This window comes from Suncus etruscus, chromosome 15, assembly GCF_024139225.1.
Source record: "Suncus etruscus isolate mSunEtr1 chromosome 15, mSunEtr1.pri.cur, whole genome shotgun sequence".
Classification (NCBI taxonomy): Eukaryota; Metazoa; Chordata; class Mammalia; order Eulipotyphla; family Soricidae; genus Suncus; species Suncus etruscus.
The window spans coordinates 86,525,327-86,552,496 of NC_064862.1; the positions used below are offsets into that span (position 1 = coordinate 86,525,327).

At 43.6% G+C, this 27,170-nt stretch overlaps 1 non-coding gene and 2 pseudogenes across 1 annotated transcript; 2 read left to right on the forward strand and 1 right to left on the reverse strand.

Annotated features, from left to right (window-relative positions):
* Nucleotides 1–27,170, forward strand: part of LOC126030091 (ceramide synthase 4-like) — a 100,904-nt pseudogene that overhangs the window by 51,677 nt on the left and 22,057 nt on the right.
* LOC126031168 (ceramide synthase 4-like) lies at nt 2,774–8,240 on the reverse strand (annotated as a pseudogene).
* On the forward strand, nt 20,156–20,285 carry LOC126031899 (small nucleolar RNA SNORA22). The gene has a single exon (XR_007503707.1). It is a non-coding gene; the product is annotated as a small nucleolar RNA SNORA22 (small nucleolar RNA).

The window sequence follows — 27,170 nt, forward strand, 5'->3', positions numbered from 1 at the left end:
GTGGCCCAAAAACCAAAAAAAAAAAAAGAAAGAAAAGAAAAAGAGAGAGAGAGAGAAAGAAAGAAATAGCTCCTGGCAGGCACGGGGGGGGGGGGGGGAAGACCCATATGGGATGCTCAGATTCAAACCATCCTGGATTGGCTGCCTGCAAGGCAAACACCCTACCTCTGTGCTATCTCTCCAGCCCCATGGCCTGTTTTCTTATTGCTCTCTAGAAGCCAGCTCTGTTCTACCTGAATGTGTCTGTTATCAGCTCCTACAAGTGTTTGCTTTCCATTTGTGTCTAACTTCTTTGGGGGGGAGGGTCATCCCCGGTGTCTCTCAAGGGTTCCTCCTGTCTCTGCTCTCAAAAATCGCTCCTGGAAGGTTCGGGGGAATTTGGGGTGCCAGGAATTGAATCATGGCCCATCCAGGGTTGGACATGTTCAAGGCACAGCCCTACTGCTGTGCTACTCCAGCCCTATGTGTCTAACTTCTGCCCACCACTGATAGCATCTGTGAGTAGAACATTTTGATTTTAATGAAGCTGAGTTTATTACTTATTCCCTTTCAAGGAGACCTGTGGTGTGATTGGAAATGACCACCTCACCACACCCTAGGTCAGGGGTCTCAAACTCGCGGCCCGTGGGCCATTTGCAGCCCTCCATACAACATTTTGTGGTCTGCGGCCAGCCTTCAAATATCGCAGTATTTGTGATTATTCGCTTACCGAATAATCACAATAAAAATCGCATTACTGGGGCCGGAGAGATAGCATGGAGGGTAAGGTGTTTGCCTTTCATGCAGAAGGTCATCAGTTCAAATCCCGGCGTCCCATATGGTCCCCCGAACCTTCCAGGAGTGATTTCTGAGCATAGAGCCAGCATAGAGATGCCGGTGTGACCCAAAAAAAAAAAAATAGCACTAGTAAGAAAAAAATCGCATTAAACATTCGCATACCCCGAGCAGTTACGTTTGGGATATGCAAATGTTTAATGCGATTTTTTGCGATTTTTTTCTTACTAATGTGATTTTTTATTGCAAATATTTGGTAAGCGAAATTCCTTATGCGGCCCTGCCTCACCCCGACTTTGCCTCCTGCTGCCCCCAGGTAAATTGAGTTTGAGACCCCTGTCCTAGGTGTTTATTTTCTCCTGGGTTCTCTTGGCAAGTTTATGCTCCTGCATTTTACATAAAGGTATTCAATCTATTTATAAAGGTTAATATTTGATTCGAATTGTTTTGCCACCCAGAGCATTGCTCAGGGTTTACTCTTAGCTCTGTGCTCAGGGATCAACTTTGGTGGGGTTTGGGAGACCATATGGGGTACTGGGGATGAAACCTGGGTCAGGTGCATGCACTGTGCTGAATTGATACTAAAAGGTTGAGTCTCAGGGCCTAGGAAGATAGTAGAGTAGGAAGGGTGCTTGCTTGCACACAATCAAATTGGGTTCATTATGCAGCACTCCTGAACCTACCAGGGGTAACCCCTGAACACCACTGGGTGTGACTCAGAAACTAAAATATGAAAATAAAAATCTGGGGGCCCGGAGAGATAGCACAGCGGCGTTTGCCTTGCAAGCAGCCGATCCAGGACCAAAGCTGGTTGGTTCGAATCCCGGTGTCCCATATGGTCCCCCGTGCCTGCCAGGAGCTATTTCTGAGCAGACAGCCAGGAGTAACCCCTGAGCAATGCCGAGTGTGGCTCAAAAACCAAAATAAATAAATAAATAAAAATAAAATAAAAATCTGAACATCTTGCAGCTCTTTTTCTTTCTTTCTTTTTTTTGTTCTTTCTTTCTTCGTTCTGTCTGTCTTTTCTTTCGTTCTTTCTTTCATGCCACACCCAGCATTGTTGAGAAGTTACCCCTGGCTCAGCACTCAAGAATCACTCTTGTGAGGACTTGGGGGATGCCAGATATCAAAGCCAGGTTGGCTGTTTTTAAGACAAATACCCTCTCCTATCATTCTGGCCCCTTAGCTTCTTTCTTTTTGAGTAGACTAAAACCCTTTCATCTTTTTCTCTTTATCCCCCTCCCCCCACTTTTTCCCCTCTTACCATTAAACCTTCTTTCTGGAAGTTGTTTCCAATAACACTGGGCACTCTGCAACACCCATGACATTGCAAACTGTCTCCACTTTCAAGGTAACAAGCCCTCATCCATGCTGAACTTGAAAAGCAGACATTTCCTGGTGGCTGGTTGTTGGGGAGAGCTAGGGTATTAAGCAGCCCCGTCTTGAATAGGAATGGAGGCATCTCAAAGGGAGTATTGAGAGTATCTCACCCCTCCCACAGTACCCCATCGATTTTGGCCTGAAGGGCTCAGTGAAACTGCGCTCCTGCTGGTGGGAGGAGGTGCTGCAACTTTCAGTTTGGGTCCAAGGTCTGAGACTGGCAGGAACTAAGGCTGTGCCCAGAAGTGGCTATTTTGTCCCATCTGCAGAATAGGGGGACTGAACCCTGAAAAGGAATGTTTGACAGAAACTCAAGTCTCAGGCAGAGAATTTGACTCTACTCAAATTTCATTTCCCCCTTTCCCTGACCTTTACTTCTAGGAAGACCCCAGTCTCTCCCTCCATTTCATCCTAAACGACAGATGGTGGGCAGGAACATCAGCCCACACTAAGTGGGGGTATCTCATCTGCCCTAAATGGTCCCGAGTCTACCAAATCAGCTGGGTCAGACCTCACTCAACTGCTAAGAGGCTCGCTTTTGTCCTTTGTCCTGACACATTGCTGCCTGGCTCCAAGGCCCATCAGAGGTGGTCATTTCTGGCTGGTGGTCCACCCTGTTCTACAATGGAAGGTTTTTCTTGACCATCTCACCTTCACTAAATCTGACTCTTCCACATCACTGAGAACATCCTTCAGTTAGGGCACAGGGAGGAGAGGGAGGAGAGAACTAAGGGAAATCCCATAAAAGGGTCTTTGGGAAAGTCGGCCTAACCTGTCCCCTGCTGCTCCCACCCACCTGGCCCTTCCTGGTTGAACTTCAGAGTCCCGCCCCTCACTACTGCACATTTTGTCCTTGCTAGTAAAGCTGTGGAGCCCACCTCCTGCCATGGCCCTGCCTACCTTCCCCTTCCAGTTGAAGTAGAGCATGCATAGAATGAGGTAGAACCAGTAGATGTACAACACATGAAGCATCATCAGGAGCCCATTGAGGAAGTAATAGCCAAAGAAGGGGCTTCTGCCCATGATGGACTCGAAGTAGGTAGTGTACAGGATCCTACAGTCCAAAGGACAACGAGCTTCACCTAGCGGCCACCCACCTCTCTGTCACCTCCTTCTGGGTATTTCTACCTTGCTAAGTGTCACCTGCCACTAATTTCCATGGTTCGCTACTGCCCCCAAGAGTGAAGCCAGGCATTGCAGAGGTCTCCCTGCCCTGTTATTTTCTTTTGGAGGGCCATAATGCCTGGCGATGCTCAAAGCTCACTGAATCATTCCCAGTGGGGCTTGGGGGACCAGAGGAGGACATCCAGATCAGCAAAGCAAGCTTCCTCCCCACTGTGCTATGTCTCCAGCCTTTTTCTGCCTTGTTTCTTGTTGTTTGTTTTTTTTCTTTGTTTTTTTTTTTTTGGTTTTTGGGCCACACCCGGTGGTGCTCAGGGGTTACTCCTGGCTGTCTGCTCAGAAATAGCTCCTGGCAGGCACAGGGGACCATATGGGACACCGGGATTCGAACCAACCACCTTTGGTCCTGGATCGGCTGCTTGCAAGGCAAACTCCGCTGTGCCATCTCTCCGGGCCTGTTCTGCCTTATTTCTAGCCAACCAAGACCAAGATAATAGATAGCTGGGCTCAATGTTCTGCTGTGAGGAGCTTCACCAATCAACCAGCCTAATGCCCAGCATTGCCTCCCCAGCCATGTGCCATGCTCCAAGCCCTGGGCCAGGAACCCAAGAAAGAACAACACAACACTGGAGCCCGACCCCCCTCGACATGCCCACACCCCACTCTGCGCAGGAGGACTGACTCACTGAGTGAAGAAGAGTACCAAGCGCGTGCAGATGAAGACAAAGGTAAAGATGAAGAAGAGAACGTTGGGCACGTTCCAGTACTGCGTGTAGTTGAACATCTTACCGACCTAAGGAAGGCATTGGAAGACATGTGCTCAGAGAAGGAGGACAGGGTAGCCCATAGGAAGATGGGAGAGTGCTGTCTGGTCCAAGGCAAATACATCAATTGGCTACACCAGAGGAATCTTGGGGAGAGAAACTAATCTTTGGGAACTGCCTATATTTATTTTAAAATTTGTATGTGTGTGTGTGTGTGTGTGTGTGTGTGTGTGTATGTGTGTGTGTGTGTTAGCCTGTATGGGCAGAACTCATCAACTAGTTACTTGAGATGGGCCTGGCCTCACCTATTAGTTTCCTAGAGTTCAGGGCATCATCATCTAATAAGCCTGAGAGGGGCGGGACTTAATGTCCCAGGAAAGCTAAGGGGAGGAGCTTCATTCAATAGCCTGGAGGGATGGTGCCTCATCTCCAGGAGCTGGCAGAATCAGGGTGGGTGGCTGGCAGGCCTGTGCCCACCTCCAGAGGATAGTTGGAGCTGTCAAGCAGAAGCAGCACCAGGGAGCCGATACACAGCAGGTTGGAGCTGTAGGAGAAGACGATCAGGGCTATGGTGACCAAGTGGTACAGCACCTGTTCCTTGAAGTCCTGCAGGAGATGATGGGTCACGACCAGGCCATGAATGGCTGGCAAGAGGAAGTGGCCCGTTCCCTGCCGACTCAGAGTGGCCAAAGAAACAGCTGTGTACAGCCACACCTCTCTCCTGGGATGGAGGCAGGAGATCGCATGCACATTCCTGGCAGTGAAATGGCGCCTGCCCAGCCAGGCTCTCCACTTTACATCACTTTACCTTGCGCTTGATGTTGAAAGGCAGCGTGATGAGCAGAGAGACATAGAAACTCAGCTCTAGGAGGTACCAACAGTAGAGAGTGGGCTTCAGGGGCTGTGTGAGGTGGACCAGGTCATCTCTGGGTCTGGTTCTCATCTATGCATGCTTCTGTGTGTGTGTTGGGCTCAGTACCCCCAGAATCCAAGTGAGAGCTGAAAGTGTGAGCCCCACTCCCTTCTCTGGAGTTAATCAAGAGCACCCAAGTGGCAGCTTCTGCTCCTAGTTTACTGATGCGTGGCTCTGCTCCTCAGCGAAGATAGACCAAAATAGAGTGAAGGAGGGCTCTGAGGCCCAAATGACAGCTCTGGATAGACCAGCGATGTCTCCACTGGCTTTTATGGGCACCATCCTCAACCTTCTGCCTCCAGATCCTTCCCTACTCATCTAGTTTGGATAACTGTTCCAGCACATAACTGGTCTCCACAACCAGGACTCCTGAGAAAGGGGAGAAGGCACAACAGTGGGGACACAGGACCCACTTTCTATCTCCAAACACCACCCAGCCATTTCTGTAAGTTTGGCTCCTACTCAGCCTTGTGGTGTCCTGCTTCTTGGGGTTCTCACTACTTCTCAACTTTAGCATCCCCAGTTCCTGGGTTGCAGGAAGCCCTTTAAAATATCATGCAGGGCCCGGAGAGATAGCACAGCGGCGTTTGCCTTGCAAGCAGCCAAACCAGGACCAAAGGTGGTTGGTTCGAATCCCGGTGTCCCATATGGTCCCCCGTACCTGCCAGGAGCTATTTCTGAGCAGACAGCCAGGAATAACCTCTGAGCACCGCTGGATGTGGCCCAAAAACCTAAATAAATAAATAAATAACTAAATAAATAAATAAATAAATAAATAAATAAATAAAATATCATGCAAGGGAATAATCACTGCAGTTCTTTATTTTTGTCAGTAATGCTCAGGAGTTATTCCCAGCTCTGAATCAGGAATAACCCCTGGATATGTATTCAGGAATGACTGCTGGAATTTCCAGGGGTTATCTGGCACTTTGCTCAATGATCACTATTCTTGGTGTTCAAGAGACACCATGCAGTTCAGGAAGCAAACCTAGGTCTGCCCTATAGAAAGCCAACACCTGATGATATACCATCCTCTACCTTTCACTGTCTACTTTTCTCTCTGCCTATGCACCTGCTTTTCTGCACCTGCCAACTACCACTTCCAGCCTCTGTCCCTCCATCTCAGAAAACCAGAACACTCACATGGTAGAGAATGGAAACACCAAAGAAGCAGCAAAGGAAGTAGTTGAAATTCCAACTGCACACACAGAGATGGGTTGCATGTGAGGGGACACCCAAGAAATCCCCTAGCTGTGTCCTCAGAGGACACTTTCTCAGCTCCCCACCCTTTTGGGGCTGACCTGGCCTCACAGAAATTCTTGCTCAGTGGGGGCCAGTCCTGATTGCAGCGTCTGCAGAACCAGCGCCAAGTCTGGTGCAGTGTGAGCCCACATTGGGCAGCCAGGAGTGCCAACTGGGCCTGAAAGGGGTGCAGGAAGCAGAATAGAGTGATAAGAAAACTCAGATCCTCTGTCCCTGCTTCGTTCTGTAGAACTCCACATCCTGCCTGTGGTGTGGCCAGATATACTTATGGGGATGGGGCAACAGGGGAAAAAAACTCAGGTATTTATGTGGAATTTTTTTCTTGCAAGGTGGAGGGTTGCTTATATCCAGTGACACTTAGTGCTGATTCCTAGTTCTGCACTCAGAATGACTCTCCTGATGGTGTTCAAGGGACCCTGTGGCATGCTTAGATTCAAACCCACATGTAAGGCAAATGCACTGGCCATTTGAATCTTTCCAGCCCCTTAGTCCTTATCAACAGGTGTTGACTGGGGGCTTCGGGACTCCTCCGAACAATCAGGTCTAGGAATCAGTTAGATCTGTCCCTACTTTGCTGAAGGGAGGGAGAGAAAAGAAAGGAGACTAGAAGATACTCTAGTATTAAGGGTTTGGGATTCAAACCCAGCCATTGATGGCCTCCTAAACTCTGCTGGGTATCAACCTAGTGGTGTTAGATTGCTCATTGGCAGCCACAGTATGGATATGATGAAGCGGTAAAATAGGGTTGATTCCCTCTCACCAGCACATGTATCCTTAGATAAGCATCTGGCTACTTAGGGACCATGATGGGGTTCATGGAGGAAGGATGATGGGCTTCAGGTGGTGAGAATGGGAGGCTCTGGACCAAAACCTCCTTGGGTTTTGGTCCAGCTATGATGAAGTGTCTCCAGCTCAGGGATGGGCTTGGCTGGCTGCCGAGGTTGATCCCATACTCCAAGCCAATAGCTGAGGGGCAGAGCAATGAATCTGTTGGTGCATTGAAGATGGAGTACATGAGAGGGGGCTACAGGTGGGGCCATAGAGGTGACATCTTGGAAAGGACACTTGGTGGATGCTCTAAGCTGGGAAGAAAAGTATCTGCTTCATATTTTGAGACAATGGTGTATTGGCATCATTCAGGGACAAATTCAGAACACAATGGGAAGGGTACTGGCCTTGCACATGGCCGACCTGGTTTTGATCCTAAGCATCCCATAAGGTCCTCTCTAGAGTGATTTTGCGTGCAGAGCCAGAGGTAAGTCTGATCAGTGCCCAGTGTGACCCCAAACAAACAAAAAGATCGACAAAATGCTTGGGGTCCCTTTCAGCTCATTTTGGGGGTGAGAATTTCCCACTGTCTATCTCAGGGTTCATGGGCAGCACCCTGGAAGACAGGGGCTCTTTTCTCACATCCAGCCTGTTCCAGGACAGAGACTCACAGCAGCCAGACTCTGGTCAGTCAGAACAATATCCACCAGGGGGCCCCCAGCCTGGGAGTTGAGCCCTGAGGTTTCAGGCTCATGATTCTTTAAAAACGGTGCCCCATAAAACCACATGCCAAAGTAGGTGGTAATGGGCTCAGGAGATGGGACTTATTTTTTTGGAGGTGGGGGGGATGTGGTGTCACACCAGCGATGCTCTGGGCTTACTCCTTACTCTTGGATGGAGCAGAGCTCAAAGCTCAAAGCCAGGTGGCACCTATGAAATATAAACATACATGGATGCACGCACAACATACAACACACATATAAAAAAGCCACATTAATAATTAATACACCATAATACACATAAATATATATACCCACAAATGCAGGGCGAATGACCACAGGGACACACAATGCAGACACTCACCTTTCAAAGGTAATGCAAAAGGCCAGCAGGGAAAATGCCATGGGGAAGGCAGCAAGCAGGTCCCGGGGATGGGGATACACCCGACCATCATGGTCCTCCAGGTCGGACCATGTGACATTGGTTGGAAGCCAGAGTTTCTCCCACCAAAACCATTCATTCAGGCTGGACCACATCCTGGGGAAAAGGCACCAGTGAGTGGAGAGCTTATCTGATAAACTGATATGGGTCCTCTTGATACCCCAAATCTCAGGTACCTGGATGCAAGGGATTGAGTCTATTTTTGATTTTACGTGTTTGGATCACATCTGGCAGTACTTAGGGCTGACTCCTGGCTCTGTGCTCAAAGATTATGTCTGAAAGTGCTCGGCAATGCTGAGGACTGGACTGAGGTTAGCCACATGCAGATTTACATGAATTCCTTAACCCTTCCACTATGTCTAAGGTTGATTACGTTCATATGTGGCAGAAAGTCATTTCTATCCAAGCTGAGAGTGGAAGGATTTTGGGACACACAGTTACTGCCCTGATCATTCTGATCTGGTTAGATAATGCAGCAGTGAACTGGCAGGGGGGGGGGGGCAGTGTTTCAGCAGCAACTATATGAGAGCAGCCCCAGCTGATATGAGAGAAGGGGTTGCTTTCTCGCTGAATCCAACTAATTTTCCCTCTTCTGAGATGTGTATGTATGATGTACCAAGCACATCTCATGCATGTGAGGAAAGTGCTTCAACCACAGAGCCACATCCTTTCTTTCCTGAGCCTTATGTGCTCAGACCCCCACATCAGTCCCCACTGGAATATTTACCTGTCTGTCAATCTACCCACCCAGCCAACCATACATTGATCAATTCATCATCCATCATCCTTCCACCCACCCATTTGTCCACCTACCCATCCATCCATCAATTCATCCATCCACTAAACTACCTACCTGCTTGCCCACCTGTCTTTCTCCTGAATCTACTTTTCTTTATCCATATATCAATTTGTTAATTCACCTGTTCATCCCCACCACATATTTATCTCATCATTCTCCAGTCAATCAATTCTTCATTTCATCCATCAACCAACTTGTCCTGTTTTAGTCCATTCATCTGACCATCACCCACCTACCTGTCTTTCATCCATCCATTCATCAATCTGCATATCCATCTATCCACTAACCTGCTTTCCCACCTGCCCCTCTCCTGAATCTACCTGTGTATTCATCTATTTTCATTTGTCCATTCATCTGCATGCTCATCCCCATCACACACCCAGATCCCACCCTCCAATCCACCAATTTTTATCTCACTCATCCTTCCATCAACCAAATTGCCCTCAATTATTTTATTCATTCATGCATCATTTATCTACCAAACCATAATTAAGCTGTACATCCATACACAAACTATCCTACCTTTCTATTCATCCACCTATTCACTTATCAGCCATTTGTCTAACCACCCATCATCCACTCACCCATCTACCCAGCCATGCATTCTCCCTCCACCTATCCACCAACCCATCCAGACACTCTTCAATCCTTCCATCCACCCATCAATTCACTCATCCATCCACCATCATCCATTTATCTACCCACCCATTCATCCATTCATTAGCCTCACACCCATCCATCCATTCATCATCCATCCATCTACCCATCTATCCAACCACCCATCCATCCATTTGTCCATCCACCTATCCACCCTCCCATTCAACAGTCTGGGCTGGGTATTAGAGACACAGCAGACATTTCATTTCCTTCTGGAACACACTAACCACCACCCAGCAAGTACAGGGTCTCCTCACCAAATGAGCTTTCAATGTTTCCAAAGATGCCGCTTACGCCACATAAGGATGCAGAAGCCTCCATAGATACAAAGAGCCACATAGGGGAGAGACTGGTGACCTCAGTGCTTTGCAGTTCTCAGGCAGAGCAGCTGGTGGCCAGTAGGTGGCGGCAATTCACTTTGGCAGTGCCAGTCTCTCCAGGATTTTTAGGTGTCCCCAGCTTGGAGCCCTTCGGGTTTGATTTTCTTTATATTTTTTATTTTTTGGCCAAGCTCTGCCTTGTTCAGGGATTACTCCTAGCTCTTCACTCAGCAATTACTCTGGCTATGCTGAGAGCCCTATGAGCTGCGGGGACTAGAACCCGGGTCAGTTTTTTAAAGGCCAGCACCCTCCCCGTTGAATTCTCTGGCCCCTCTTTTAGCTTTTTAATTTCTTTCTGTATATGAAGTTGGAGCGAGTGTCAAGTAGGGATAGCTCGTTATTTATGCATTTGGCTTTTGATCATACATGCATGACTCTGTTGGTTTACAACTTCCAACTTGATTCCTCCCAAACCAAAGATCATCCCTGGTTTCTTTGTGTCTGTTTGTTTACAACTGGGTTTTACCCAAAGCAGAGATTAATACTTGACATGTATTAAGCAAACTTGAGGCTTAAGGAGAAAGATTGGCACTTGAAATATTTCACTCTCAGCTTTGTTTGGATTATTTCCTGTAGTTTCCCTTGCTTTCCCAGGGTGGAAATACTTTTGGGTCTATTAGACACTGGGTGCCCCGAATTTGCCAGGAAGGACCCTGACCATGATGCTTGAGCATTGTCAGTTGTGGGCCTAAAAGTATAAAAAAAGAATATGAGCCATTAATTTAGAAAAGTATCTAGGTATTTAATTACTTTTATTATTACAAGTATTATTGTTATTATTTGGGGGGATTTGGGGCACACCTGGTGACACTCGGGAGTTACTCCTGACTGTGGACTCAAAAATAGCTCCTGATTCGAGGGACCATATGGGATGCCAGGGGAGCAAACCATGGTCTGTCCTAGGTTAGTCAAGTGCAAGGCAAACACCCTACTGCTGTGCCACCGCTCCATTTATTATTTATTTTTTTGTTTTTTGTTTTTGTTTTATTTTTTTGGCTTTCGGCTTTTGGGCCACACCCGGCGGTGCTCAGGGGTGACTCCTGGCTGTCTGCTCAGAAATAGCTCCTGGCAGGCATGGGGGACCATATGGGACACCAGGATTCGAACCAACCACCTTAGACCCTGGATCGGCTGCTTGCAAGGCAAACACCGCTGTGCTATCTCTCCGGGCCCATTTCTTAATATTTTATTTAAAGAAAATGCATCACATAGTTGACATAACTGATCACAATACTTTGTTTCAAGATGACAGAAAGCAACGTTATTTTTAAAATGGAAAGAAAATAGAAAGAAAAACTAAAAATATATAATGGAAGAAATAGGAAAGAAGAAAAGTTCAGTAGCAAGTATATTTATAAAAATTATTGTATCTCAAATAATATTCAGATCTAAACAGTGCCCCTTACCTGAAAGGTCGTAGGTTGGAAAGCAGGCAAAGAAAGCTTACAAAGAGAAATATTATCAAAGCCTCTAAATACTTAACAATTCCCCCTTTTCTAGTATATAAAAATATAAAACAATGTGGTGAATAAGCAATAAACCCTATAAGTTCAAGGGAAAACCTAAGCTAACAAAAGGCAGCAGTTTGCATAGGCGCATCATAAGGAAAATGTAATGAAAAACTTCTAAACTAAAAGACAGGGTGTCCATAACCAGAAACATGAGTCAAGGAATCCAATATAAACTCCAGAGAAGATAATTCCACAATCCACAAAGTACCAGATGAAGAGTTCTAATAAGGTCTTCCTTAGAAAATTGTGGCATAGCAAGAATTCAATGATCAAAGATCAAGTAGGTTACAGAGATTTTAAGAAGCAATCGAAAAGTCCCACTATAATCTGAAGTTAGAGATCCTCTAAAGAGATGCCGGAAAGGCCATCCAACAGGCAAGATGAAGTTTATTTTCAAGTCATGCTCAAGATGGCGAGGAAGCCTATTTTGAGGGGTACAGATTAGAGTCCCTTCCTGGAAAACTGTAGACACGTCCCAAAGATCACTGGGGAGAAATCTGTAATGTAAGATTAATGGATGCCTGGGCTTAATCCAAGCTCTTCTTCCATAGGTAGAGTTCATGCAGAAGTCCATGAAAGATCCAAAAGTAATGTACGAAATATAGGGGAGTATGGCCAATGTTTTAGTGATAGGTGCTTAAGTCAAAAATCCAACACAGGGGGACTGGAGACATAGCATGGAGATAAGGTGTTTGCCTTGAATGCAGTAGGATGGTGGTTTGAATCCCGGCATCCCATATGGTTCCCCCGAGCCTGCCAGGAAAGATTTCTGAGTGTAGAGCCAGGAGTAACCCCTGTGTGCTGCTGGGTGTAACCCAAAAACAAAAACAAAAAAAAAAACCAAAAATCCAAGACAGGATGTTTCTGGCTGGAAACCACTCTACATAAAATAAATTGAAGTTCCATTCAAAATGGACAAAAACTCCTTTGGAACCTACAATTATTTTTTTTTTTTTGGGTTTTTGGGCCACACCCGGTGATGCTCAGGGGTTACTCCTGGCTATGCGCTCAGAAGTCGCTCCTGGCTTGGGGGACCATATGGGACGCCGGGGGATCGAACCGCGGTCCGTCCGAGGCTAGCGCAGGCAAGGCAGGCACCTTACCATTAGCGCCACCGCCCGGCCCCTGGAACCTACAATTATTTTTGATATGATGTGCCCAAACAAGAATTCTGCCAGTGGCAGGAGTGGTGGCACAAGCAGTAGGGCATCTGTCTTGCATACACTAATCTTGGGCAGACTGCGGTTCGATTCCCCGACATCCCATGTGGTCCCCCAAGCCAGGAGCGATTTCAAGGTCCAGGTAACCAGTACATTAATAATCACAATTATCTCCCCAATTTAATCTGAATCTATGATTTCATTTATAACTGAAATACCCTTGATATTTAAACTGTTTTTTTCCAAAAATCAAACTGACGGTGTTTGAGGGTATTGGACCCAATACCTGTTCTCAACATATAAGGACATTGGCCTGGGTTGATGGTAATTTCTTCTGGACATATTATATCAAGAGCTCCACTACCAGAGATTGCCAGGCTGAGATCATTTACAGTACAAAATTTCTTGAACTGGGCCTGGAAGCATTATGATAGAGGGGTTTGCCCCTGGTTTTGGAGGTGATGGGGCTAGGCCCTGAAACAGTTTTCCAGCATCATCTGCCTGTGCCCTTGGGGAACAGAATTTTAAAAGAATCTGCAATTTCTTTTGAAATGTCTAGGCTTTCCACAATGGAAACAGTTACTTTGCCTCCTGGGGTTTGTATTCAGACCCCTCCCTAGGTAATTATCAAAACAATTCTAGTCATTGTTTGTAATTCACTTTGGCCACAATAAAAATTTAAAAAAAAATAATTTATTAACACAGTGCATTTTAAATAAATATTACTTAAAGTAAAAAAAAAAAACCAATTCACAGAAGGATAGCAGTTTCTGGCCCAATGCTGCCTTTCCCACACTTCAGGCAAAACCTAGGCTTCCTGATTGCATTTTGTTCTCTCTGGGGAGAAGCTGTGGTGCCCTTTGTTGCTGTGAAAGCTTGTACAGGGTTTGTGTGGGACGGGGATTGAGTTATATCTTGCACATTCTGACAGGCTATGAGAAAATCATTTATAGCCAATTTATCTATCAGAGGGAGTAAAATTGACTTGCATTTTTCATGTGCCAGGCTCCTAGAATTCTTCCTCCCACATTTCCCAAAAGGGGCGGGGTGCCTTCATAGTGGTGAGGAATTCTCGATCTAAAGGTCTTCCCAGGGCTGATAATTTATCACTCACTATTAACACTAAACCAGAGAGACCCCCATCTCCCAAGGATGATAAACAGACTACTACCTCTGCAGACTCAGAATCTGAAATGATTCTACCAGAGATATACCCACGCCCAAAGCCCTGAGTCAGATGGGCAAGCTAGTGCTGGTAATCCAAGTCAACTGTCAAAAAGTTCAAAGATCAGAATGGTTACAGATTTGTCCACAGATAGCATGGAGGTAAGGTGTTTGCCTTTCATGTGGAAGGTCGATAATTCAAATCCTGGCATCCCATATGGTCCCCTGAGCCTGCCAGGAGTGATTTCTAAGCATAGAGCCAGGAGTAACCCCTGAGCGCCACTGGGTGTGACCCAAAAACAAACAAATTTATCAACAGAATTGACACCAAAGAAGTTGTTTTGTGCATTGAAAAACTATTAATAGAAACAATCTCAGGGGGCCGGGCGGTGGCGCTAAAGGTAAGGTGCCTGCCTTGCCTGCACTAACCTTGGACAGACCGAGGTTCGATCCCCGGGTATCCCATATGGTCCCCCAAGCCAGGAGCAACTTCTGAGCACATAGCCAGGAGTAACCCCTGAGCGTTACTGGGTGTGGCCCAAAAAAAAAAAAAAAAAAAGAAACAATCCCAGGAAGTTTCTGTGTAGCACTGGAGATGGGGAGATTATAAAGTTTGATGTCATGAAATGAGAGAGGAGTCACAACGCTAATAATATATCCAGACCTGCTGGAATGCCAGGGAAAGTAGCCAATATGCTTCCAATCAACATAGGTTCTGCCGATTTATCTCCTGGCCTCACTCAGCTACCCCACCACTCATGGTAGTAGAAGTCTGATCAGGAGGTACAGAAGCAAGTAATGAAGAAACCAGTAAAAGTTCAACTAAGGAGAAGCTACTTTCTAAATCTGCATCTGAGTTGCTTCCAAAAAATTCACTTTTTGTTCATTTACTCTCTTGATCCTATTTGCATCGATCACTATATTCTGGTTAAACTGTATGTTCTGCCTGTGTATATCTTAATAGTTATTCTTTGGTTTTATGACCCATTGCAAACAAATAATTTTGTGCCCAACCTAGTGGTTTAATAATAGTTGGCACAGTTCAGGTGAAAAGCATAATGTTAGATTTTTTTATGGTTCTCAGCTATCCTAATGAATGTTTCCCAATTGCTGCAATGCTCTGATATCATTTAGCAACTTATTCTCAAGTTAAGTCTGTATGACTGCAAAAATGTTTGAATGCTTTTGTCCACAGAGATCTAAATAAAATGAACTTGGATAATATAGACTGTTATTACAGTGATTAGTAGAAGAATGTTTTAGCAAAATTTTTTCAAATTATGTATATCTGGGGCCGGGCGGTGGCGCTAAAGGTAAGGTGCCTGCCTTGCCTGCGCTAGCCTTGGACGGACCGCGGTTCGATCCCCCGGTGTCCCATATGGTCCCCCAAGCCAGGAGCAACTTCTGAGCACATAGCCAGGAGTAACCCCTGAGCGTTACCGGGTGTGGCCCAAAAACCAAAAACCAAAAAAAAAAAAAAATTATGTATATCTGCAGAAATAGTCTACTGAGTTTGTTTAGAGAAGTTTATGGAAAATGAACTTGAATGCTATAAACTGTATTACAGTGCTTTTTGTAAGAATGTTTAAAACTTGTTTTCAAATTATATCTTCAGAAAGTTTGTAATGTTTATGTTCAGATAAGTCTATGAAAAAATGTGGCATGTATAAGATAATAATATAGAAAATTTGGTTGTTTTGCGAATGATGTATACGCAAACTAAAATATGATGCTTTTAAGCCAAATTTACCATTTTTACTAGCAGTGATTTCTAGGAATTAGGTACAACTGGCTTAAATTTCATTACCTTGGGGCCAGAGTGATAGAACAGCGGCATGCTGCCAACCCAGGATGGATCCGGCTTTAATCCCTGCATCCCATTTAATCTCCCGAGCTGCCAGGAGCTATTTCTAAGCAAAGAACCAGGAGTAACTCCTGAATGCTGCCGGGTGTGGTCCAAAAATCAACAAAAATAGTTGATCACCTTACTTGCCACTAAAACTTACTTTTTTTTTCTTTTATTATCCCAACTTTTGCTGGGCTGATGCAAAAAATCTGCCACCCCCTCTTATCTTTTTTTTGGGGGGGGGCCTCACCCAGCAGTGCTCAGAGGTTACTCCTGGCTATCTGCTCAGAAATAGCCCCTGGCAGGCACAGGGGACCATATGGGACACCGGGATTCAAATCAACCACCTTAGGTCCTGGATCGGCCGCTTGCAAGGCAAACGCTGCTGTGCTATCTCTCATCCACGTTTTTTTTTTAGAAGATTGGGACACTAATTACTTTTTTACCTCATATTTATGTATTTTTATAAAGTTAAGATTTGGGAGACTTAATTATACACCCTTTTAACATCCAACACATAAACACATACCTTGCTTTCCCTAATCTCTTTTTTCTGGCTTCCCTAAACACAGTAGCACACACCTTGTTGTTATGCCCTCTCACATCCTATCTGACTAATTGAGAGAGTCCACAACTTACTCTCCACCTTAATCTCCCCTAATATGAATATCCCTTTCCCACCTATCTAGTAACGAAGTTACTCTGAATGGCTGATGGATGTTTCTCTGTGACTGCTCTATTTGCCTGAGATCTGACCTCCCCAGTACCTTCTACATCCAGTGACTCTGACCTCACCAGTAACTTCTACGTCTTGGGATCTGACTTCATGAGTATCATTTACAGGGGGCCATATAGCTGACTCAAAGAGCCAGAGATCAAATAGGCCTGTATGGATTCCTGGTTGATCTCACCAGCACTGCGTGATCCCTGGAACACCTTCAAGAGTGGCTCCTAAATTTGCCTTTCATAAAAGAGTCTTGGTGGAGCCAGAGAGATAGCACAACAGGAAGGGCGTTTCTCTTGCAATTGGTGAAGAGTAAATTCATCCCCAGCATCATTTATAGCCCCAGAGCTTGCCAGTACCTGTTTCTGAGTGCAGAGCCAGAAATAATCCCTGATCAGTGCCTGGTGTGACCCCCCAAAATTCAAAAATATCAAAAGAATGTCTTGGACTGGTCACATGGCTCAGTGGGTTGGAACTCATTTGAGTTGTCTGCAGGAAGTTGAGGATTAACCACCAGCACTGCTGTGTTCCCTGAACACCGCCAGCAATGTTCCCTAGATTGGAAGTAATCCCTGAGTACCATTGAGTATAGCCTCCTTAAAAATAGGGGAAGTTGTCTTCTCTGGGAGACAGCCCTGATCAGTCAGCATTGGGCTTGTGGCTAATGGAGTACAGTTTTGTTAAGCATTACTCCAATAGTGTGGTCTCGTCCTTCAACTCTGGATCCTAACATCTGAGGGCTCATTCAGGATCCAACGACGATGACTCAGTTGCCAACAAAGCTGCCTAGGTCCCACGAACATACACTGGGATTTCCTTTATGTGAAGGCCTAACAGAGCTCTAGGAAGTGTTGGGGACTGTGACTTGTTTGAGGTTATTTTGCTATACTTTCTGCCTTAGTTCAGCCTTTCACCTAAAGGCTACGTGCAGTCTTGCTGTAAGTTCTTGGGCCAAAGAGAAAGGAATATGCAGCTGCAAAGTATAATTAATCTTGTAGCCCGGAGGAGAGCAACACGGCCCGGTACCATTCCCAGAAATGAGGTCTTACTCCCTCAACTACATTCCGGAGTCAACAAGGCAGTTATTATGTGTATATGTTACATTGTCTGTACAAAATTATTTCTGTAAGAACATTGCCCCCACCTTATATCTGTTAAAAGTTTAGAAATGCAGCTAGAAGGTCACAAGATGTTTCCATGGATACTGCAAGAAGTATTGCCCACTTGCCTTATTTGGAATAATGAAGTAATTTTCATGCCAAAAGAATGATTGACATTGCCTTTTGCCTGCCTCCTTCACCTTCCCTATATAAAGAGGTGCTGGACCTCAATAAACGCCTTTGAACAGAGTTTATGTCTTGGGCCATTTATTATTAACCTCTCTCAGATTTTTTACAGGTGTGGTTGAACTTCTGCTCTACAAAATAAAGGTGCGGTTGTCCCAAAGCCTCCCCAGCCGATCCCCGCTGGCCGGGCCCCTCCGGGGGGCTTCAGGACCCCGCATTTTGGCACCCAACGTGGGGCAGAAGACCACCACCACACTCGAACGACTCTGGCCGGCGAATCCGGAGCTCTTTCATAAATCGCTGGGAAACCCCATCCGGGTAAGCGTAGAAACGAGTTAGCCTTGATCAAAAATTTAAACTGCAGTTTTTCCAGTCGTTCTGACCGCCGCCCCTGATTGGCTTTTGGGGCTTCACCCATAGGATCCGCTACCATGGGTGCCGCATTGAGTACTGAGCTTAAATTCATTCGAGATATACAGTCTGAATTGAAACGCAGACATATAGAGGTTACCAAAAAAGATATTTGTAATTTTTTAATGTTTGTTCATGATGTTTGCCAAAAATCTAGTGTTCCTGGGCTCCCTCTCGCTCTGACTCTGTCTCTCAGTTTCCTTCCTCTTCTGACCCTTCATCTTTACTTCTGCCACTGCACCCTCTGTGCAAAATCCTAAACAGCCCTTCACTTCCCTAGCTTCAGCTCCGTCCCTGTTCCACCAAAACCTTTACTCCCCTCACCACCCTCCCCTCCTTAGCCAGCAATTGCAACAATACAAAGCCTTTAATTGGAAAAGCCTCAAAGAGCCGTTTCAAGCCGTAACCTCCTATGGCCCCCAAGCCCCTTACACGCTCTCCTGCTTAGAATCTAATAGCTGAACTCTTTGTCTCTTGGTAAGTTAACTTTTTTTTTTCATTGCAAAGCCCTTGCAGATAGGCAGGAATCCTGATCTCTAAGCTCTTATAGCTGGCCTCGCCTCTTTTCATACCTTAAAGGTACAGCACACACTTTCCAGGTCCCAGCTTGCCAACATGGCTCTTGCTGCCCTCTGTGCCTGGAAGTCGCTCCCCAGAGCCGGCATTCCAGCAGCTCCCCCACACCGGCAACAAACTGTTGCTGCTTTCTCCCTCCCCCCCCCCTTTTCTGACTTAAGCTCCCAACTCACCACAATTACATCCATGGTCTCTCACCTCTCTAACAATAATAATGATAATAATGATAATGATAATGCTCTTGGCTCAAAAACCAGCGCTACCTTTCCTGTCTTTCTCCCTAATGGAGAAAGTCTTCCCCCACCTGCTCAGCAGCCTCCACCGCGGAGAACGCTCAGTCCCTAACCATGGCAGATTCCCTCCTCTCACCGCTCCCCCTCTTAAAGCTATAGATATGAAACTACTTGGCCAAATTAAAAATCTTAAACAAATCTTAAGCCTTCAAAAACAGGCTGCTTCTCTTAATTCACAGGTTTCTGCCCTTCAGGCGTTCCCCCCCCTCCTAAATCTATAGTTGTCTGTCCTCTGCCCACTGAATTCCACGGCCAAGCCCCCCCTCTTGAGAATTCAAAGAAACAAACTAATAAAAGTCAGGCTGAGTGCCATAAAACAGAAACTGCTGCAGTGCCTACAAAAAATCCTAAGGGCACAGTGAGCAGGATAATTACAAAGTATCATCTGCTAAGCCATAAAACCTTGCGATATCTACACTTTGCTGTTAAAACTTCTGAGCCTAATGTACCTTTTACTCAGTACATTTTGCTCAAACCAGCCCTCAGCCTCCTTCAGCCTCTTTCCTGCCAGCCTTGGGAAACAGCCAGCTCAGGCCCTGCCACTCCCACTTTAAGCCTTCCAATTCACCTTGAAATACCCAATCTTTGTTATTCAAAAAAAATCTGAAAAGTGGCATCTCTTGCATATTCTCAAATCAATTAATAAAACCATGATCCCCATGGTACTTTTGCAACCCAGACTCCCCTCTTCGGTTGCCATTCCCTCTAATTCCAATAAATTAGTAATTAATCTTAAAAGATTGCTTTTTTTCTCTATATCATTACACCCTGCTGACTGTAAAGAATTTGCCTCTAGCCTTCCTGCTGTTAACTGTGCTAGCCCCTCCCCGAGTTATCAGTGAAAGACTCTGCTTCACCTTGTTAGCCCTACACTTTGTCAGATATGTGTTATTAGGTTTAGTGCATTAAGTAGTGTAAAGTAATTATTAAAACATTAAAAAGCAACAGGAAAATAACAGCAATAAACTTTTTTTTTCATGCCTCTCAGAAAATTTTACACCAAGGTCATAATTCTGTCACTTTACAGATAACAAAATATTGGTAAAAGAAAAACTTCTTTGTGTTTTAAAATCCAAACGAACACAAAAGTGTTAAATTTAAGTCTTATATTTCTATTAAAAGTTTTATTTTAATTTTTAAAGTATTTACAAAATTATGTGAAAAATAATGTAGTTAGCCTTTTTAAACAATATAGTTAATTTAATGCACAGTAAACACCTAAGTGTGCTTTATAGTACCCTTAGTTTTAACTTTGTGCTACAGCAATGGTTGTTCTTTATTTCTGCATTGAAAGAACTATTATTTTAAGTGCATTCAAAATATCAGCACATTATACAAATCTGTATATTTGTGTCGCAGTGAAAAAATAATATAAATGAAAAATATATTATATATAATTTTATAAGTAATATATAAAAGTAACTAAACTTTATAAGCAAATTAACTAGTATTAAATATAATTTTAGTCTTAAGTTCTAGGTGTGTAAATGCATCAAATGTCTTTAACTATATTTTATAATAATCTAAGCATCTAGTTAATTTGGTATATAATATTTTTTACAAATTATTCACTTAAAGTCTTCATAGTAAAAACAGTTGTTTGTTTTTTAAAATCAGTTTTTATACCTTTAATAATCATAGTTCATGCTATTGTGTTTAATCATAAAAATTTTAACACTTTATTGCAGCTGTCTTACTGTTCTACTGCAAAACCAATTTAAAGAAAACCTATTCATTTACAGCAAATCATTTCATACTTCCAAGTAGAGACTCCTTCTACAGTGCTCATTAACCATTTTACTTAATGTTTTAAACTTCAAATTAAAATTGTTTTAAAAATGTTTTGTGTTAAATCTAAACCTTAAAATTTATTTTCAGCAAAGTTCCACTCCATCTACATTAAGTACTTCTCAAAACTAAAAAAGTTTTTCTACAAAAATTTTTTTTCTTCTCACAAACATGCTAGCTAAATATTTAAAAGCGCTTGTCAATTTTTTATAAATAAGTCTTAAATCAATCCTTTTGTCTGTTTATGTGTCTGTTGTGATGAATGAAAGTGGCCACAAGTGTAAAATGTTGTGTTTAGTGTTGTTTTGTTTTGTCTGTTTATTTGTTATCTCTACATTTTATAATAATACAATTTTTAAAGCCTTATCCATTTTTCAAATTTCAATTAATTTTTTCAACCTGGTTCAGTCTGGTCAGTTCACAGACTGGCATCTTACAACTAAAAATCATGTGTTAAAAATTATGTATTAAGCTAGCTTTGTCCTTCTAAGAACATGGCGGAGGGTGTGGGGGATGGCAAACCCCAGATTTCTCAATGGCCATCGGGGATAACTTTTCCCTGGAGAATTTCTGGACTTTGCAGTCACCTGGCTTTCCTGCTATGTGTAAGTTCAGGCCTATAGAATATGTATTTATGGCTAAAAAATAGCATCCAGCTTTAACATAATAACTAGAAGTTTAAGAAAAATCCTTTATATTCAGTTTTAAAAAAAATTTTTTTAATTAGCAATTGTTAATTATAAATTTTCTTTTATGCCAAAGTCTAACAGAAGTCAAATAACATTCCCGTGGTATTCAAAAATAACTCATGTAATGTAAATTGCTAATGTTTTCTGCCTGTAAACCCAAGCCAGAGGACTAAGTAAATTCTTAATTTTTATATAAAGTAACCATTTTGCCTCCTGCCAAGCTGTTTTCTTATAAACCTCCTGCTAGCCGCCATTCCTGCAAACCTGTTTCTAACCGACTCCACCTTTGACAATGCTGAATTAGACACTCTGCCTAGCTGCCTTGGATGCCCACCATTGCCACCAACAACCTCCATTGCAAACAAGTCACGGTCGTGGAACTTTGCTTGCTCAAACCATATATGTGCCCGCCTGTTCAACAATCAAACATTTGCAATCAAACCATTATTGTTAACAACTCTTCCATCTTCATTGAAGCCCCAAACTCCACTTATTTTGTTTGTTCCACTGGATTTTCCCCCCATATTGTTACTGAAATGTTTCTTGCTTATCATGATTGTTATGTTTTAGCTTTGTTAATGCTTAGAATAACCATCAAACCTGTTGGTCGGTTTCCACCTCGAACCTCATCCTGCAAATGGTCAATGCCTCTGCCCAGGCGCTCTCCAACACCAGCTATGAACACTGTTAAACCTGCAATTCACCGGTTTCGCCGTTTTATGAAAGCATCACAACGTTTAAATCTCCTATCTACACCAATGACTCTAAACTTCTTCTCTGGAAAGTTCAGCCTCAGCGTCATTAACTCACTGTTGGGCAAGTTGTGAGCTACGAACTCTGCCTTCTAGCCCATCCTCCTCCTCTCAAGTTATTTTAAATCTTATAAATGCCTCTGCTCTAGCCCTCACAGACCCAGATTATGAACGCTGTTAGCTTAGCTTCTCTCCTCAACCCCTACTCTTATCCTTCCGTCTTTCAACGACGTCGCGAGCCCTTTACAACTGTTACCCTTGCAGTCCTCCTTGCTGTTGGCGCCACTACTGGTGCTGGCATAGAAATTTACTCCCTTGTTTCCACTCAGTCCAATTTTCGCATTCTCACTCACGCTGTAAAACAAAACATTAATGAAATCAAACATAGCTTACAATTTCTCACTAATACTGTTAGTTCCCTTGCTGATGTAGTTCTTCAAAATCGTCGTGCTTTATATTTTGCCCTTATAAAGGAAGGGGGAGTCTGTGTGGCCCTTAAAGAACTATGCTGTGTATTTAAAGACAAAACTGGATTAGTTAGGGATAGTGTTCTACGTATTGGTAACGGTATGAAGGAGTTCCAGAAACGTTTTGACCAAGAACAAGGTTGGTAACAGGGTTGGTTTTTCTCTTCTCCTTGGATACATACATTACTGTCCACTATTTTGGGCCCTCTTATTAGCCTCATGCTGCTCCTTTCCTTTGACCCATGGGCTTTCCGCAAACTTACTGCCCTTGTTAAAAACCAGGTAGATGAGACGGCAAAAACCTCTGTTCAAGTTCACTACCAACAGTTAACCCAACGTGACTCCTGTGAAAACTTGGCTTTTGTCACCAAGCCGCCCTTCCAGCCACTAAGTTTTCAGGAGATAGAGCGCATAGCTAACAAACGGAGCTCGCTCCGGTACTTGTGCTCTCGGCTGTGGAGATACCTACGACGGGATTAGCAAGGTCCCAGTTAGGACACGGCCCTAAAAGGCTACAACACATAATTCGAATCTCTGTGCACACCCACGGCGCTTGTAGCCACCTTTTAAATGCGGCTTTGGCCGTGTCCGACCTGGTCAAACCTTGTAGCCTAAGACACGGTTCTTCCACCCGCTCACAACTTTCCTTCTTTTATTAGAAGAGAAAGGGGGAGATGTTGGGGACTGTGACTTGTTTGAGGTTATTTTGCTATACTTTCTGCCTTAGTTCAGCCTTTCACCTAAAGGCTACGTGCAGTCTTGCTGTAAGTTCTTGGGCCAAAGAGAAAGGAATATGCAGCTGCAAAGTATAATTAATCTTGTAGCCCGGAGGAGAGCAACACGGCCCGGTACCATTCCCAGAAATGAGGTCTTACTCCCTCAACTACATTCCGGAGTCAACAAGGCAGTTATTATGTGTATATGTTACATTGTCTGTACAAAATTATTTCTGTAAGAACATTGCCCCCACCTTATATCTGTTAAAAGTTTAGAAATGCAGCTAGAAGGTCACAAGATGTTTCCATGGATACTGCAAGAAGTATTGCCCACTTGCCTTATTTGGAATAATGAAGTAATTTTCATGCCAAAAGAATGATTGACATTGCCTTTTGCCTGCCTCCTTCACCTTCCCTATATTATTGAGGTGCTGGACCTCAATAAACGCCTTTGAACAGAGTTTATGTCTTGGGCCATTTATTATTAACCTCTCTCAGATTTTTTACAGGTGTGGTTGAACTTCTGCTCTACAAAATAAAGGTGCGGTTGTCCCAAAGCCTCCCCAGCTGATCCCCGCTGGCCGGGCCCCTCCGGGGGGCTTCAGGACCCCGCAAGGAAGGAGGCCCAAGGAAGAGAAACTGGATGTAGTATCGCTCCCCAGGGCCAAAGAATGTGCAGGGATGCTGACTCCATCCACCAGGGAAGGCAGGTTTGATCGCCATCACCACCAGGAATGATACTGACATGGGTTCGACTCCTGCTCAGAGTTATGCTAACATTTCCACAGACTGGGCTATGTGGGTTCGAATTCCACCCTGTAACCACATGGGTACAAGTATCACTGAGGTTCCAGTCACTTTGTGTCTCTCTGTCTTTGTGTCCATTTATGCTGTTTTTCCTCTGTATTACTGTTTAGTTTGGTCAGAACTTGGAGAGAAATTCTAGGGAGAATGCCACCCCTCGGGGTTGATGGAATTTGGTTGGAGTTCATTGTGTGCCTGTGTGAGTCTTTGATCTGTCCTTGTATAGCTTGATTTGCAAGTCTGGTATTCATTGCTCTCGTAGAGACAGGTCAGGGTGGACCACGTAGGGTCATAAACTGGGACAAATCTCAAATGGCATGCCCTTGGGGAGTCAAAGAAAAAAGACATGAAAATTTTTTTATTTTTTTTATTTAAAGAAAATGCAACACATAGTTGACATAACTGATAATAATACATTTGTTTCAAGAGGACAGAAAGCAGTTATTTTAAATAATAGGAAAAAACACTAAAAAATAAAATGAATGAGAATAAAAAAGAAAGAAGAAAAAGTTTCATAGCAAGCATATTTGTGAAAATTATTGTATCTCCAATAAAGTCATTAATACATTAGCAGAAGGTCTAGTAATCTCTTTTTTGTTTAAAGATAAGAGATAAAAATACAATTAAAAGGTGTATGTGGCAGCTGCTGTTGTTGTTTGCATTGGCACAGCAAAATATGGGGGAAATAGAAAGGAAAAATCTTTGGCCTAAAACAGGGAGACCTTATCTCATGAAGAATTCTGGCATAAGACCAACTCCAGGCTCCAGATATACTAAGTTGTCCAACCCCAAAGTCTTTCTCTGTGGTCCCAGTAAAAGGTCTTCACAATCACGATTGTTGCTGTCAGGTTTCTGTAGTTAGAGATCCTGGTTTCTCTACAGTTTCTATGTCAAAGTCAGAGTGGCATGAAGTGTCCTCTGGTTTCATCTTACCATTAGGTGGCATTGCAGAGAACCTTGCCCTGAAAGCAGGTTGTTGCTGTTACTAAGTCATCAGGGTGTCATAAGGATCCTCTTTGGTGTAATTCGATGCCAAGACAGCAGTTGGCCCTTCCCTGGTAGAAGTAGATTCCTAGTGATGGTGTAGAAAATCGTGGTTGTTTCTGTAGATGATATCCAAGGTTCAGGCATGAATGGTCAATGTCCAAGTCTAAGCCAAGTCACTATGACAAGTGTTCAGGGTGTAAGACCTCACTGCAGTATAAAATGTATGTGTTCCTATCTCTAATAGATAAGGATTTGTTTGCACACCTAAAATTTTCCAATTGGAATGTATCTATGCAAAAAGGAACAATGCCACATTCTATTATTGGTGCATATGGGGGCAGAGGTAAGAAGCCCAACAATCCCCATAACCTGATACTAACATGAACTCTAAACACTAGAGAAACTTATCTACTAGAATTTCCTACTAAACAGATCCCCATACCTATTAAGTAAATACATCTAAAGAACTATTCAAAGGAGATATACATCTCCCCTATAAGTTTTTTTAAGTAGTCTGTAAAATCCAGGGCACAGCTTTAGCCTGTGATTTGGTCTTGTGGAGTCTAAAAATGGCTCTCAGAAGTCACATTATCAGGAAATGTCTTCGAGCCAAGGGCTTCTTAGAAACCAAGTCTGGTAACAAGCAAAAGTTCACAGTGAAGGGAGGAAGGGGAAAGTGGGCCACTGAGAGCAAATCAATAGCAGCAGAGTATCAGTTTCTTCTCAGGCTGAGAATCTATCTTTTCATTTTGGGAGCTGGTTGGCAGCTGGCTGGGGTGGGGTGAGTGCTCTGCTTCATGAGGAGTCAATAATTAAGGGTAAAAAGGATTAAATGGGGGAAATAACAGAGATGAGAGAGTGAAGGGATAGAAAAGAATTTGTAAGGTGGTAAGCAAAGGGGGGAAGGATTATATGACAAGCAGAAGGACAATATTCAAAATAGACATTATATATATTAGACACTGAAATGACCAACACATACACTCATGCATGTACATAGGCTTCATGGGTTAGAGTGTGTATAGAGCATTCTTAAAAACAATTATAATTTTCAGGTCTAGAAAACTAAGTGATATGGTAATGAACACTATAAGAGAAGTCTATATCATAGACTAGCAGATCTAGCAGGTCTCGGGCATCCAGTTTCCTTTCCTAGAAGCAATCTAAAATAATGAGTATTATGGTATAATGGTAAACTACCTACAATTGAAAACAAATTACAATAACATATTCAATGAATGAGCTCTGCAACAGGAGTTCATGGCATGACGTTGCATATTCCATTGCTATCTGTGGACATAAACACTAGACTATATTATCAGGCATAATCAAGTAGAAAATGAATAGATTAGATTTGGGGGGGGGGTTTTTGGGTCACACCTGGCAGCGCTCAGGGGTTACTCCTGGCTCTCTGCTCAGAAATTGCTCCTGGCAGGCTCGGGGGACCATATGGGATGCCGGGATTTGAACACTGTCCTTCTGCAAATGCCTTACCGCTGTGCTATCTCTCCGGCCCCTAGATTAGAATTTTTGTTGTAACATCATCATGAGATTTGTCTTCTGATCTAATATTTAATATCATTGTGATGTGGAACTGGGTGACCAAACTAAATCTCCAAAAACCACTGTGGACAAAAATATCAAGGAGTTATTATAAACATAGTAAAATTAAAACATTAAAACAATTTATACTTGGGGGAACAATTTATAGTGACCACTGTAGTGGGAGCCCATGGCTTTCAAACACATTTTTCACATGTTTCCATGAATAAAGCATTAAAACATTATTATAGATATCTATAAAGATCAATTGATTGGACAGCTGCTTAAACTAAATAGTCATATCCATTCTTTGCGGGAGAGTTTAATCCATTGATATTTAAGGAAACTATGAACAGAAAAAACTGTTGTGCCATTATGTTGTACAGGATGGTTGTTGTTACAGTTGGAAATTTAGTTTGTATAATTGCTCTTTGAGTAGCTCATTAAGGGTCATCTTGGTTAACACAAATGTT